The sequence below is a fragment of the Perognathus longimembris genome, chromosome 28 (assembly GCF_023159225.1).
Source record: "Perognathus longimembris pacificus isolate PPM17 chromosome 28, ASM2315922v1, whole genome shotgun sequence".
NCBI lineage: Eukaryota > Metazoa > Chordata > Mammalia > Rodentia > Heteromyidae > Perognathus > Perognathus longimembris.
Window position 1 is genome coordinate 75546252 of NC_063188.1, and position 12863 is coordinate 75559114.

Genomic DNA, 12863 nt, shown 5'->3' on the forward strand with positions numbered 1-12863 from the left:
CTAATACCAGTATATACAGTTCCCAATGTACTCAGATAAGATACAGTGATAGTGCAGGTACAACCACAGGAAGGGGATACAAGAGCATCATCAACAATAGAAGCTACGGTTTCACATGGCATGTTGAAAGTAATTACAACAATGATATGTCACTCGTTTCCATAACATGGAGTTCATTTCACTTAGCATTATCTTATGCATTCAAAGGGGCATAGGTATTAGGCTCTTGTGATCCTCTGCTGTGACTAGCCTAAACCTGTGCTAATTATTCCATATTTATTTTAAGTTAGTTAATTCAAGGCAGTGTTTCTATTTTAGGACAGTGAACATTAAGTTCTTTTGGAAATCAAAGGTGTATTCTTACCTAATATCTCCCCTGTGTGTATAATAGTATGTCTTTCCTTTTTCAATTTTATTTTATTTTTACAGTTCTGGGATTTGAACTCAGGGCCTGGGCACTGACCCTGGACTTCTTTAGCTCAAGGCTAGCACTTTGTCACTTGAGGTACAGTGCCACTTCTGGCTTTTTCTGAGTAGTTGCTTGGAGACAGGAGTCTCATAGACCTTCCTGCCTGGGCTGGCTCTGAGCTGAGATCCTCATATCTCAGCCTCCTGAGTATCTAGTATTACAGTCATGAGCCACCAGCACCTGGCCCTTTCTTATTCTCAATGTAATACTTTGCTTATTTTAATGAGTTGTCTTTGAACATGTGTACTATTAACCTAGTTATTTTGGAATTGAATCGTGGTATCTCATTAATGTTTGGCTTAGTTTTTTTCTAAATTGCACTTGTAATCTGTGACTTAAATGTGTGCATTTTCCTTTTACTTTAAATGTTTTGTCCACATCTAAATATTTTAATATGTAACATATATTCCTCTGTTCCTAAAGTGTTTATATATTATTTTCCCTCTGACACAAGATTAATTCAGTGTGACAGATTTTTTTCCACTTTAAAATTGTCTTGTGTCTAAACAAACTATTTCTGATTTTTCTTTTGTTTTGTTTTGTTTTTTGGCAGTCCTGGGCCTTGAACTCAGGGCCTGAGCACTATCCCTAGCTTCTTTTTTGCTCAAGGCTAGCACTCTACCACTTGAGCCATAGCACCACCTCTGGCTTTTTCTATATATGGGGTGCTGAGGAATGGAACCTAGGGCTACATGTATACAAGGCAAGCACTCTACCACTAGGCCACATTCCCAGCCCAATATTTCTGATTTTTAAAAACATTTTTGTGTTCTTCCATTGAGCTATCACTATTTGTAAGTGTACTTTCTGTGGATTTGGCATTGGGTTTCAATGTGTTTTTACATCTATATCCACATAGAATCTGGCACCGTTAGGAATTATGTTATTTTTTGAGTCGTTACATTTCTTCTAGCTCTTTTAAGAGATGAGCGTTCACTTCTAGAAATTCTCATCCAAGATTCCTCATGTCATACTTTTATTTTTAGCCACTTATAAAGTAAATCTGTGTTCTTAAATGCATGATCCTGCATTTCTGTCATACCTTTTTTTTTTTTTTTTTTTTTTTTTTTTGGTTTTTTTTTTTTTTTGGCCAGTCCTGGGCCTTGGACTCAGGGCCTGAGCACTGTCCCTGGCTTCTTCCCGCTCAAGGCTAGCACTCTGCCACTTGAGCCACAGCGCCGCTTCTGGCCGTTTTCTGTATATGTGGTGCTGGGGAATCGAACCTAGGGCCTCGTGTATCCGAGGCAGGCACTCTTGCCACTAGGCTATATCCCCAGCCCTCTGTCATACCTTTAGATGCATGCTTTTATTAATGTAAAATATCCTCTTTTTTTCTTAAGGTTTTTGCCATCATAGTTTACAGCTACTTCACATTATTTTGGTAACATCTGAATTTTCTGATTTTTATTTTCTTTTTAAATTGTTTTTCAAAATAATGAATGTTTTCTGTGAAAGTCATAGAGAAAAATATTTGGATACTTTGCAGAGTATGTTTGTGTGGTCCATCTTCTTCTGTTCCCTCACAGTACTGGTATATTAAAGCCTGTATCCTCCAATTGGATGGTACTTGAGTGTGGGGCTTTTATGCAGTGATTGAGCTTCCATAAGGTCCTGAGTGTGGAGCCCCATAATTGGATGAGTGTCTTTGTTAAAAGATAAAGATGCTGGGCTTGGTTTTCTGTCTTAGGTACAGTCACAACAAGATGCCATGCTCAGATGGGTAACAAGCCTTCCCCAGATCTCAGACCTGCTGGTGCACCGACCTCAGCTTTTCTAGTCTCCAGAACTGCCTGTTGTACATGTTTGTTGTTTAAGCACCCAGTCTGTGAGACGTTAGTGCCCCTTTTGTCAGCTGAGGATGAATTTCAAGACCTCAATGGATGTTTAAAACCCAGGAAGCAATGAAACTTGTGATTTAACACCTCTCCATCTTAAATACATACTTATAAATTAATGTACCATGGCTTCTGTATTTTGAGGTACAACAGCAAAAGTGGCAGGAGTTTCTTAGCCATTTAAAATTACAGTTTATTTTTCAAAGAATAGTTCTTAACCATTTCACATAAAGGAAGCACTTTTTTATTTTATGTTGGCATGTCTGAATTCCCAGCCTCAATGCCCCTGTGTTTTGAAGCCATTAGTCAGTAAATTAAGGGTATCCATTAAGGATTACCTCACACAAGCATTGCAGTACTGTGAGAGTCGATCTTATAATTGAGACAGTTATTAAGTGACTGATGGGCAGGTAGCAGGTACTGAGTGGATATGCTTGATAAGGGGAAGATAATATGAGACTTAATGAGAGAGTTATGCCGCTCAGTGGGGCAACAATGTCAGCCAGGCACTAGTGGCTCACACCTGTAATCCTAGCTACTCAGGAGGCTGAGATCTGATGATCATGGTTTCGCCAGCCCGGGCAGAAAAGTCCCCTTCAGACTCCTTATCTCCAATTCACCACTCAACAATTGGAAGTGGAGCTATGCCTCCAAGTAGTAGAGTGCTAGCCTTCAGCAATAGAGCTCAGGAACAGTGCCCAGGTCCTAAGTTCAAGCCCCATAATCAACAACAACAACAGCAACAAAAGAATGGCAACAATTGATTTGAAACTTAACAATTGTTTATATCTGGGACTTTCCATTTAGTGTTTACAGGCACAGTAGACTGAAATTTAATGAAGTTCCAGTGTAGCTGATATAGACACATACACTTTCTTAGGTTCATCTTTGCATAATGTATTTATTTTTTCCATTTGTGCTTTCTATGGTTTTGCACATTCACAAAGACTTTCTGCAGTTCTTGAATAGTGAAAACAGAAGCAACACTAAGAATCCTGGCAGAAGAGTTTGAACCCACACCCATACACATAGCTCAAGCCCAGCATTTTGTGGTGGACTCTTATAATAAGGCCAAACACATCCTTTGTGTTATGTGAGCATCAGACTACACAACTGTGTTAGCACTACTGTGTCAGTGTAATCTCATGAGATCCCATGAAAGCAATTCAATGCAATGTAGGAAGGGAAGACTTCTGGTGGGACTAGAACCTGTCTCAGTGATATATGTATGGGTGACACTGGCCCCAGCTAGTGTCGAGTACTGCAGAAGGACCTGGAAAACTTGATGCAGATCCTCACACATAGCTCAAAGCCCTTTTGTCATCTAAGGGAAGCACTGAGGAAAGCCATGACTCTTCTGGGTAACACATGCCATAATCAGCCTTGTTCTACTTCTCTGACAACCTTTGTGCTTTGTTTTCTCAGATGGGGTTGGCCTTTGTAGACTAGGCCATTCAGAACTTGCAATCCTCCTGACTCCTGAGTGCTGGGATACAGATGTGTGCCAGCATGCATGGCCACCTTAGTCTTCTAATTCTCTGGCGCCTTTACCTGTGCTTTAGTCATTTGCCCTGGCAATGTGGGTCTGATGGAAACTACTGTGTCATCTCTCCTTACTCCTATTTGCTGAGACAATGCATGATGGCTCCACCCACAGTGGCCAGCCCTGGGTCTGGGTAAAAGGCACATGGGAGCTTCTTGCTTTCTCACTCTTGGCAGTGTTGAGGGACCCAGAGAAGAAGTTCTCTGTTTAATATCTTATTTCTTTCCCTCCTACCCACCCCCCTTTCTTACATCCTTCCAACGGCCCCTTTCCTTCTTCCTTTCCTCTGTCTGTCTCCCCCTTCCTGTTCTTCAAGAAAGTTTTATCTCCTCCCCAATAGCATGGGCAGGTTTGGCCATCATGCAAATGGACCACTTTATTGAATAGCCCTTTTCACTAGACATTTGAGGCTCCCAAGCATAAGCAAGTATCCTCAAATCTTGAATCATTCTTCTCACATTCTCCAATCAGTCATGAGCTTCACATTTCAGAAAGAAGAGCCTTGGGTGGAAGGGAAAAATTAAGTTCAAGAGGCAGGTGAATACTAGAAAGTTGGGGTCGTAGCTGAAAGGAGGTTCCCAGCCAGTGAGTGGGATTTTGAGCCCTTTTCATGCTATCTTTCTTAAAGTAAAAATTTCAACCTCTGATGGTTCCAATATATGCAGGCACAGGACATGTGTGCAGATCTGCACACCTCTCAACCTTTGCCTAAGTTAGACACTGTCTGGTTTCTTCTCAGAAATTCATCCCTGGTCTTTTCACTCTCTGTCCACTTGTTAGGCATTCACACTTAATAAATATGTCCTTGTTTCTTAAAGGCCTTCTGCATCTTTGAGAAAGGCTCAAGATGTTTTCCCCTAGTGTTTCACAGTCAGAAGCCACGCCACCCAGATTTCAACTCCTTCGAAGTTCTCCATCCATTGCCCTCAACATGTGTTTCTCTCTGCTTCCCTCTCACTGAGTTATGGTATCTTTATTTGCTCTGGTTATTACTGCTATAAAGAAAAGGAATTTTTAAGGTTGACGTATTAAGCAACCTTGATATATTCCAGTATTTGAATAATTTATCAACTTTTCTATGTGCATGTCATCTTTGGAAAATGAATGCTCCCATTATTCATTCCCAGTCACACTTCCTTTTTTTCTTGCTTTATCACACTTTCAGTATGATGTTGAATAGATACAGTCCCAGCATGCATCCATCCTTTTCTCATTCCCAATATCAGGACATGTCTTCCCTATGGGTTTTTTTTTAAGAAACACTTTTTATCAAAGGAGTTTTCTTCTATTCCTGGTTTGCCAGTACGTCATTACAGTTGCTTTCATTTTTGTATCAACAAAGTCATTGGCATAAAGTATTTTCCCAATTTCCTTATCCTCCAAATGATTATAGTCTAGTGAAGACATTTCAAGGACATTTGAAAATCTTGCTTATTTTCTTTCAGTTATTATAGAGTTCTCTGCTCATATTAATCTTTTCATAATTTTATTGTCAAGGTGATCTACAGAGGAGGTACAGTTACATAATAAGTTAGTACATTTCTTGTCAAATTTGTTACACCGTCCCTCATTTTTCATTCCCTTCCCTAGTTCAGATAAACATATCCAATATCGAGTGTACCAACATCGCATACCACAGGGGGCATGCCATAGGAAATTCACCTAGTACATTAAACATAAGGACAACAATAAATATTTCTGTTTTCCATCTTTTGGAGGTCAATTTGCTTAGCCTCTTCTTATATAATCATATGTACATGGCTGTTGAGCTATTGTGATCCTCTGATAGGTCTATCCTAGACATTTTTTGTGTTTATTTAATAATTGGTTTTAGAGACATGATGTAGTAAACTTGCTGTCCAAAACATGTGGAAATACCATTTGAGAAAAAGTGTGTTATTTTACTGACAGGATCTCTACTGTTCTCCATGTCCCCCCCCCCCCGCACAAAATCCACATATCAGGGAGACCATGCGCCTTTGTTCTGTGTTCTAGGCTTGTCTCGCTCAACATTATTTGTTCAAGATCTGACGATTTCCCTGCGAATGCCATTATTTTATCATTTCTAATCGCTGTGTAGAATTCCATTGTGTACAGGTACCACATTTTTTGGATCCATTCATCTGTAGTGGGGCATCTGGGTTGTTTCCATATTTTGGCTATTGTAAATTGTGCAGCAATAAACATGGATGTGCAGGTGTCTTTGTGGTATCCTGGATCCTGTTGTTCAGGATAGATGCCTAGGAGTGGTATGGCTGGGTCATAGGGTATGTCTATGCTGAGCTTTTTGAGGAACCTTTATACTGTTCTCTGGAGTGGTTGTACTAGTTACACTCCCACCAGCAGTGTAGAAGGGTTCCTCTTTCTCCGCATCCCCTCCAGCATTTGTTGTTGCTTGAGTTTAGAGTATAGGCCATTCTAACTGGGGTGAGGTGGTATCTCAGGGTTGTTTTTATTTGAATTTACTTTACTGCCAGGGATGTTGAACATTTCTTCATATGTTTCTTTGCCATTTTTATTTCTTCTCCTATGAAGTCTCTCTTTAGCTCCCTTGCCCATTTAATAATTGGTTTATTAGGTTTGGAGGGGGTTAGTTTCTTTAGTTCTTTATAGATGAGGGATATTAGACCTTTGTCTGTTTCTTTGCTGGTGAAAATCTTTTCCCATATGGTTGGCCGTCTTTCTAGTTTAGTGGCTATGTCTTTAGCTGTGCAGAAATTTTTTATTTTGTAGTAGTCCCATTTGTCGAGAGTCTCCCCTATCTGTTGTGCCCCTGGGGAATGTATTCAGGAACTTCCTGCCTATGTCTATAAGTTCTAGTGTTCCTCCTACTCTGTTCCTCCTACTCACTAGTTTCAGGGTTTTGGGTCTGATGTTGAGATCTATAATCCATTTTGAGTTGATCTTGGTGCATGGTGCTAGGCAAGGGTCCACTATGAGTTTTCTGCATGTGGCTGCCCAGTTTTCCCAGCACCAGTGGTTGAAGAGGTTATGTTTTTTCCATTGTATGTCTTTGGCTCCTTTGTCAAATATCAGCTGACTGTAAGTATGCAGATTTATTTTCGGTTCTTCTATCCTATTCCATTGATCTTCAGGTCTGTTTTTATGCCAGTACCAGGCTGTTTTTGTTAGGATGGCTCTGTAACAAAGCTTGAAGTCTCGTATTGTGATACCTCCTGCGATGCTTCTTTTGCCTAGAATTGCTTTGGCTTTTCTAGGTCTATTGTTGCTCCATATGAATTTATGGGTTGTTTTCTCTATTTCAGTTCAGAATGTAGCTAGGACTTTGGTGGGGATTGCATTGATCTTGTATAACATTTTGGGCAATATGGCCATTTTCACTATATTAAATCTGCCTACCCATGAACGTGGGAGGTCTTTCCATCTCCTGATATCCTCTTTGAGTTCTCTTTTTAGATTTTTATAGTTCTTTTTAAATAGGTCATTCACATATTTGGTTAGGTTAATCCCTAGGTATTTTGTTCTTCTTTTAGCTATTGCAAATGGTATTGTTTCCATAATTTCCTTTTGTGCTTGTATATTGCTGTGTCGGGATCTGACGGATCCCTTTCTCCCTGATCCCCCGGGGAAAATGCTTGAACCCCAAAATCTATGAAAGAGCACTCGGCCTTGCCTTCCACCGGCAGAAGGCCAAGGCGTACTCTTATGGAAATACGCTAAGTTGAGGAAAGGTTGCTGAAGCCTCCCCTCCCCCATCCCCTCACATGTTACCAGGAGTGGGGGCGGAAGAAGGCATCAGGGAGACGCTGTGATGGTTGAATGAGTCTCAAAGGCTTTAATTTGGGAGGGGGGCTTATATAGCAGTAATGGCAGGAAAGGAAAGGACTTGGGCCATTGGCTAAGCCGAGCTGCCCATCAGGTGATGTCATGAAACTTCCTTTGTGGGCTGGACAACCCTATCATGGTGGCACACAGAAGGTCAGCGTCTTGCTTTTGGCGCCCTTCCCCCACCAAGGCCAAAACTGAGTCCCCAACATCGCTGGTATACAGGAAGGCTGCTGATCTTTGTGGATTGATTTTTGTAACCTGCTACTTTGCCAAAATGGGTTATTAGTTCTAAGAATTTGAGGGCTGGGTTTTTTGGGTCCTTCAGGGATAAGATCATGTCATCTACAGATAGGGATAGTTTGATTTCTTCTTTTCCAATGTGGATCCATTTAATGTCCTTTTCTTGCCTTATTGTTATGGCTAGGGATTCCAGCACTATATTGAATAGAAGAGGGAACAGTGAGCATCCTTGTCTTGTCCTGATTTTAGGGGAAATGCTTTTAGTTTTTCCACATTTAATATGATATTATCAGTTGGTCTGTTGTGAATGACACTATTGTAAAGAATGATCTTTCCATTCCTATTTTCTCCAGGGCTTTTAACATATATGGGTATTGATCGTGTTAATCTTAAAGAAAAAAAAATTAACCTTAATTTTCTCTGTTTTCTCTGTCATGTCCTCTGAATTACATGACAAATGCATATGACAGTTTAAACATAGTAAGTAAAACAGGAGCTTAGGAGATATGAACAAAAATCAGGCTCTGTGATATACAGATGACAAGCAAGTAGATTTGAGACTGGCCAAACTCACAAAATGTAGATATATTTAACAAATCACTTAGTAGTAAGACATTCTGAAAAACAGAAGAAATTATCTAGATAAGGGAACCAAGGAGCATTACTTAGAAAGGGACAGGAAGATGAAATCAAGGTATCTTACCTCTGGAACTACATTTTATCTGAATTGGCCACTAATTGAGGACATGTAGTATTTCCCCCTGAATACAGAAACAAATCCATCTCACTTCAGGAGGCTAATAGTGAGAGACAGTGGAAGGAAGCAGGGTAAGTCATGGGCTCTGTGCACATTCAATCCGATGAAGCCTGTTGGTCATCAGTTAGTGAGGTTGATGCAAAGGACATAACAGCGGCAGAGGCAGAATAAACACTGTGCAATGCTGGCTTTGCAAAATGTGGCCCTTAACCCCGTTTGAGTGCTATTCTTAGTGTATTATAATTTCCTTCTATTCCTTTTCTTAAAAAAATATTTTGTGATTTTAAGTTGATTTTATAAGCCTATGCATTAAGCATTTCATCTATGATCCTTTCTGTTCTGGGAGTTTTAGGTTAGCAATTTCAAAGGTAGCATATGAGAGGCTGTCATGGTTTCAAGGGATTTTCTCAGATTAACAGACTCAGAAGATAGCTGAGGAGGATCACAGTTCATACTTGGGCAATGTTACCTAAGTAAGCCAAACAATACGGTGAAATAATTATTTAAGATATGGAAGCTCAAATGCAGACCTTGGTGGTTACAAGCTAAATTCATGGAGCTGATTGTTAGGAATTCTGAGTCACCTTGAAGAATCTAGGGGAAATGTTGAAGATGGATCTTCATTATATGTTTCAAATTTTAGCTAATGCTGTACCACAAGTAGCATAACTAATGTGGTAGCTGGGAGTCTAGGCTGATCTGGGGCACATGCTACTACTGCTCCCCAGCACCTCAGTTCCCTGACTATTCCTCTCACTTCCTCTACTCATCTAACTCTGCCCCCCATGACATTATTCAGCTATACTTGTCTTCATTAATTTTCTTTCCTCCCAGTGATTTCTAGCCCATTTGTTCCATCCTGCAGTTCATCCTCATCCCTTCCACTCTATGTCTGGCCTTCCTCACCTCCATTTGTCCACATATGGTCCATCAGTTGGCCATATGAATTCCAGGAAGCAGAAGTCCAAATCTACCCGTGGGATTCCAGCCCACACCCCACTGAGTTGTGCCCTCCAGGGCTGTAGGAAGGTCAAGTTGTTTCCAGGTACTTTGGGCATCCTCCCTGCAACAACCCCAAGAACAACCAGTCAGCCCTGCATGAAAGGCACTGACGAGGCCATGTCTGACCATCAGAGTGCATTAAAAAGAGGATGAGCACGTGGCTCTTTTTCTTGGGGGATAAAAGGAAAGTCTGGAGGGAACATACAGGGTCACTGGTCTCACTCTCCCAGGTGTTTCATAAATGTAAACCCTGCCCAACTCCAGGTTCTGCACATCTTCCATTGTGGACTTCTGTTAGGGATGCCCCGCTTGAATAACCATGTTGACATGAGAATCACAACTACAGTGATTTACCAGCAGGACTTGTCCCTTGATTAGCATCACAATCCTGTTTTGTGGCTCTTGGCTGAGGCCATTCAGACTATGAGTCGATTTTTCTCTCACCTTGGAAATTATGTGCCTCCAGCAGTACTGCATCTTTTGTAGAGAGTGACTCAGACTTTCTGCAGATTCATGGTTTATCCCTTATAAAAATGTGTGTCTGTGTGCATGGATGTGAGTATGTGAAATAAAAATCACATTTTAGGCTAGGGAAAGAAGTTGCTGAGCTTTAATATAATGTTTTGTATAGATACCACTGTTCCTAAATCAGAAATGTCTTCCAGTGTCAATGAATTTTTTAGGTTCGTGTTAGGTGGTCCCAGATGATCTAAGCATCATTTTCTTTGTCACTGTCAGGAAGATTATATTGATGACATCTGCCTTTGAGGTTGAATATCTGTTATGATTGGCTGCTTCATTTTATTTAATCATTGATTGCATGTGCACAAACTATTTCTGGAAAAAGGCACAAGAAACCAGTAACTCAAATTTCCTGGTCATAAGGAAGGGATGGGTGATGGTTTGGGGGAATTGAAGTTGAGGACAAGTGTGTGTTCGTTCATAGCTTTTAAAAATTACACTGTGTGGATGTACTACCTTATCAAAAGTAAATATTTGATATGTCCCTTTTCTCTACCTTTTCTCTACCCAGGAGTTTGTTGTTCAATAAAAATATATTGTGCAGGGAAGTGCTTCCGCCGGGGTCAGCCTGGGTGTTGCGGGATTGGGGCCTGGGATCGCTCGGCCCCGGGCGGCGGAGGAGCCCATGACGGGGCGGCGTGGCACCATCCCAGCCCAGAGGCCTGCTGACCGGCAGGCTCTGCGCGCCCCACGGAGGCCCACGCCTGGCTGAGGTGGGCGGCCCCGGGCATGTATGCCCTGGGAGGCTCAGGGCTGCCCGGCGGGTGCTGGCGGAGGAGCCCCGGGGGGCAGCACTATGCCCAAGCAGCCCTAGTGGAGCCTGGCGTCGGCCCTGCCCGGGGCCCTGTCCATCACCGTGCTCTGCACAGCTCTCCCCGAACGTGCTTGGCTGCACATCCATGGAGGCACCTGTTCCCGCCAGGAGTTGGGAGTCTCAGATGTGCTGGGCTACGTGCACCCGGACCTGAAAGATTTCTGCATGAATCCGCAGACAGTGCTGCTCCTGAGGGTCATTGCTGCCTTCTGCTTCCTGGGCATCCTGTGTAGTCTTTCTGCATTCATTCTGGATGTCTTTGGGCCCAAGCATCCAGCCCTGAAGATCACTCGTCACTATGCCTTCGCCCACATCCTCACTGTCCTGCAGTGTGCCACTGTCATTGGCTTTTCTTATTGGGCTTCTCTAAACTCATCCTAGCCCAGCAGCAGCAACAGAAGAAGTACCACGGCTCCCAGGTCTATGTCACCTTTGCTGTTAGCTTCTATCTGGTAGCAGGATCTGGTGGAGCCTCAATCCTGGCCACTGCAGCCAACCTCCTGCATCACTACCCGACAGAGGAGGAAGAGCAAGAACTGGAACTGCTGTCTGAGATGGAGGAGAATGAGCCCTACCCCGCAGAGTATGAGGTCATCAACCAGTTCCAGCCACCCCCTGCCTACACACCCTAATGTAAGCCTGAGCTTGCTTCCTCAGCTGCCCCTTCCCCAGTGCCACAGCTCCGCTTCACCCGGAGGAGCTCCTCTCCCCAGCAGGCCATCCTCACCAAACCTTCCCCAGGAGAGCCTCTGCCTTTACAGTTGTCCATGAGTCCCTGCTCTCGGAAGCTGGGTGGGGTTCAGTGACTTTATGTAATGCACTCTTCCCCTACTGCCACACTGCTCCCTTACCAGTCACCCATCACTTCCAGCCAGGGGAGGGTCACACAGGTTCCCTCCCAGGGGCCGTATCTTTGGGACTGAGAATCCCTTTGGGTTGCTGCTGGTAGTGAGTGTGCAGTCCCAGAGAGAACTGGTACCAGGGCACAAGGAATCGGGCGGGGACTTGCCCTATAGGTTCTCTCACCAGGCTTAACATTTGTTCCATCTCTGTAGCTCTGAGCTGACCCCTTCACTCCTTCTCAGAGTGCCCCAGGCCCCGGCAGCCCACCCTGTGGATTCTCTGCACTTTAGTCTTTGGACTTCTCCTTACATGTGTTCTGGTTTTCAGGGAAGGAATTGCTGTTGAGTAGCAGAGCACTAGCTCTCTCCATCCACCCTGCTGTGGCTTCCTGTGTGCGGAGCCAGGAAAGGAGAGCAGAAGCCATCCAGGGCCCGAGGCCTTGCGGTGCCCCCAGGATCAGAGGGACAGAGACTCGGTCTCGTGAGCTCTTCACCTTTTAAAATGAGTAGTTTTAAAGGAAGAAAAACAAAAACAGCAGCAACTATATTGTCTTTTAAAAAGAGGGACAAGGCTGTTGTCATTTTTTGGAAACGGATCCATAAGGCCCTTTGGCTCTTCAATACTTGGATCCTAGCTAGCTCAGTCTGAGCCTGTGGTCACTCACTCCTCCCAGTATCTCTTCCAGCAGAATGCAGCCCCGGCCCTGGCTCCTTTCCCTCCCAGCCACTGTGGTTCCCTGGGGCCTACCTGTGGCCCCCAAGGGGCTGGGGACTGTGGCCTGGCTGGCCAGCCAGCGTGGTGGTCCTCAGGGCTGCGGCACTGAGATGTAACCTGGCCTCAGCTTAGGAACGGGGCCAAGGAGGGCAGGACCCTCAATTCTCTACATAGGAACTCCAACTAGTGGCCCATTGGCTTGGTGTCAGGACCACTCTGACAAACTAGCAAAGCTGGTTATAACCTTTAGACTCAGCATGTCCCCTAGACTGTGACTTGGGGCTACAGCTTGCTGCATGCCCCCCTCCACTTCTGGAATGTACTCTGGTCTTGCA

The 12863-nt window shown here is 43.4% G+C and overlaps 1 pseudogene; it reads left to right on the forward strand.

Moving 5' to 3' along the window:
* Positions 1-10886: 10886 nt before the first annotated feature.
* Positions 10887-12334, forward strand: LOC125344222 (annotated as a pseudogene).
* The last annotated feature ends 529 nt before the right edge of the window (positions 12335-12863 follow it).